This window comes from Myotis davidii, unplaced genomic scaffold, assembly GCF_000327345.1.
Source record: "Myotis davidii unplaced genomic scaffold, ASM32734v1 scaffold107, whole genome shotgun sequence".
In the NCBI taxonomy this organism is placed as follows: Eukaryota; Metazoa; Chordata; class Mammalia; order Chiroptera; family Vespertilionidae; genus Myotis; species Myotis davidii.
The window spans coordinates 5,804,913-5,808,115 of record NW_006383012.1 but is presented as its reverse complement, the minus strand read 5'-3'; the positions used below and the strand labels follow the sequence as shown (position 1 = coordinate 5,808,115).

Genomic DNA, 3,203 nt, shown 5'->3' with positions numbered 1-3,203 from the left:
GGAGGGAGGAAAGAAAGTACTTACTCCTTCGCTGTTGGACTGGCTGCCAGGAGGGGTGTCAAATCCTCCCAGGCTGTCAGAGAGTCTGCCCACTGCCGGAGAATGAACCTTCCATCTGCTCTCTCTCCAGTCCCACGTCTCACCTTGCAAGGAGAAGATGGCTTTCCAGCGCGCTGCGCTCCAAACTCTGACTCTAAGAAAGAGAAGAGGAGACTTGGCAAAGATGGAAACGTCCCTGGGCCCCTGGGGTCAGAGGCCTTCTCGTGAAACTGTCAGGAAGGACTGCATGCTTCACCAATCCCCCAGTGAACCAGTGTCTGCGTAGGAGATGCTGACAGCCCTTCCTTGAAGCCTGGTTCCGTGTCTCTGTGTCTGTGTGACCCCCTGAAGGGGGTCAAGCTCCAACGTCAAGAAGTGGGTGTGGGAAAAGTAGCCCTATGGAGCCCTATGGCCTAGAGCTTCCCCATGAGCTGGCAGCTCAGATGCTGCTTCTTACAGGAAGCCCTCTCCGAGCGCTGGGCTGAACAGGGCAGCTCTGAGTTCCCACAGCCTGGTTTCCTCCACCCCAGTGTGGCTCAAGCTCCATCAGGCCTGTCTCTTCCATCCCTCCTCTGTGCTCGATGGGCACAGCCTATTGTCTGTTTCAGCTCAAGAACTTTCGGAGCCGAGGTCTAGTCACCCCATCGTCCATTGCTCAGGCTGAGACGGGTCTCTTGTGTTCTGATTTGTCCTATGTCCATGGTGGGTACACATTACATTAATGCCCTATACTTGGGCATTACTTCCACAGAACAGAAGTGTTCACTGTGTTCTGTAAAATAGTATAAAGGATCCCAACATTAACAGTTTGTTACTGGCATGCAGTTAGAAGATAAAACATATTAGGGGGAAAAAAATCCGTTAGAAGCTCTTTATAAGAAAAGTCAACTAGATCCACAAGGCAATGAGAGACCAGTAGCCTGATGACAAGACATGAAAACTAGTCAATAAAAATATGCTTTCAATCCTGGGTCAGAGAAAGGAATAATTTGAAAGAAACACGGTATTAGCTATACTGAATATATTTTCTGCAAGAATAGGAAAGGAGCCAGAGACTATTCCAAAAAATTTCAATTGTTGAAAATCTTAAACATGCGACTTCCAAAATGAATAGTAAGACAGAAATGAAAGTTTGAGAATCAAAAGATAAGATCTGCAAAACCATAATCAAACACATCTCTGACGAAATCTCAGCATTGCAGGAAGCTGTCTTCTTGCACACATGGCTAAAAATGTCCCTACATTGGGTTTGGGGGTATTTTTATGGCGTATGACTTGGGAGTAACACTGGATATAGTAGCAAAACTGCAACAGTTGGCAAAATTATTTTTAAAAGAAAAGAGCAGATTTATTCTACCAGATTCCTGTAGCAAGCTATAATAATAAAAGTGTAATACGCAAATCAACCGAACGGCCAAACAGCAGAACGACCATCCAGACATCCTTCCAGATGACCTTCCGGACAACCTTACGAAGCCGGGCTGCGAAGGCCTACTCTTGCATGAATTTTGTGCACAGGGCCTCTAGTAAAAACATAAAGGCCACAGCTTTAGCTGTATCCAGGCAGGGGTTCAGATTCTGCAGGAAGAGGCTATCCATTTTTGTAGCTTCCGGGTCCACAGTCAGCCCTCCCACCCTCTTGGACAGGTGAGCTGAGGCAGTGCTCAGTCCCCATCCCCACATCTCTCCAGCCCACCTGAGAAAAGGTGGTAACTGATATGACTGGCCTCTGTCCCTTTACCCATTGGGTTAGAACACAAAATGTGCGAATCGTGCTCTGCTGAAATTCTTCAGAGACGTGTTCGACTATGGTGTCTCAGAAACTCTGCAGTTTCTCTAATTTCCTGTTGGAACCATGGAGCTTGGACCGGGGCTGAGCCTACAATGTTCAACAGTCACCTTGGCTTCCAAAAGCTGTTTATGGTCTCCCAATGCCTTGCTGGAGCTCCTTTGTCTTTGGGTACCGGGTGATTCCAAAGGCTCACTCGCTGTTTGACCTGGCAGAGGGAGGAAAGAAAGTCTATAGAGCTGAAATCAGCAGTATTTATTTATTTTTTATTCTTTTTTTTTCTTTTATCCTCACTTGAGGGTATTTCTCCATTGCTTTTAGATAGAGTGGAACAGGGAGGGGGAAAGAGAGAGAAACATTGATGTGAGAGAGACACATTGATTGGTTGCCTTCTGCACATGCCCCAGGAGTGAGCCTGCAACTGAGGTGGGTATGTGCCCTCTATGGGGAATTGAACCCACAACCCTTCAGTATGCAGGCGGATGCTCTAACCACTGAGTCAATCCAGCCAGGGCTGAAATCAGCGGTATTTAAGGAGATGAGTGTGCTGAGCAGATACTACCCGGCTGTTGGCACTGCTGTACATCAGTCTGTCGAAGCCCGATCCTAATTCTGCCTTGTTTCACTCAGTTTGAGATTACTGCCCCAATGACAGTCCCCCGCTCCTGGGCTGTTGGTGAGAGCAGATGAGATAATGCACTGAAGCGCTGACACTAAATCTGGCCCAGAGTAAGCACCCAGGGAAGAGGTAAGACGAGAATAATCATACACAACAGGAGAAATCGTAAAAACCTAGCTGAGTGAAGTGAAGAAGGAATCTGCATGCTATGTAGATTGATAATACCAGTTTACACAATCTGTAAGAACACATACAAATAAATACACGCCCAACATATTAGAACAATGACCTATGGAGGAGGGGGAGAGGGGAGTGATGAGTGAGGGAATAGAAGTGGGAAATAAATACATTAAACAAGAGCAGGGACTGAATGCCCAGCTGGCGTGGCTCAGTGGTTGAGCACTGACCTATGAACCAGGAGGTCACAGTTCCATTCCTGGTCAGGGCACATGTCTGGGTTTTGGGCTTGATCCCCAGTAGGGGGCGTGCAGGAGGCAGCCGATCAATGATTCTCATCATTGATGTTTCTATTTCCCTCTCCATCTCTGAAATTAATAATAATAATTTTATATATCTACACTAATAAAAGAGAAAAATGGTAATTGGCGTACGACACTACCCTTTTCATTGGCTAATCAGGGCTATATGCAAATTAAATGCCAACTAAGATTGGCAGTTAACTGCCAACAAGATGTGGGTTAATTTGCATATGTAGGCACAATGCAGGGAGGCGAAAGGGAAAGCAGGAAGCTCCTG

The 3,203-nt window shown here is 46.6% G+C and overlaps 1 long non-coding RNA gene across 1 annotated transcript in view; it reads right to left on the bottom strand.

Moving 5' to 3' along the window:
• LOC107181639 overlaps positions 1 to 3,203 on the bottom strand; it is an 8,445-nt gene that overhangs the window by 1,156 nt on the left and 4,086 nt on the right. Inside the window, exon 2 of the long non-coding RNA XR_001512309.1 lies at positions 25 to 193. This is a non-coding gene — a long non-coding RNA (uncharacterized LOC107181639). The remainder of the gene's footprint in view (positions 1 to 24; positions 194 to 3,203) is intronic.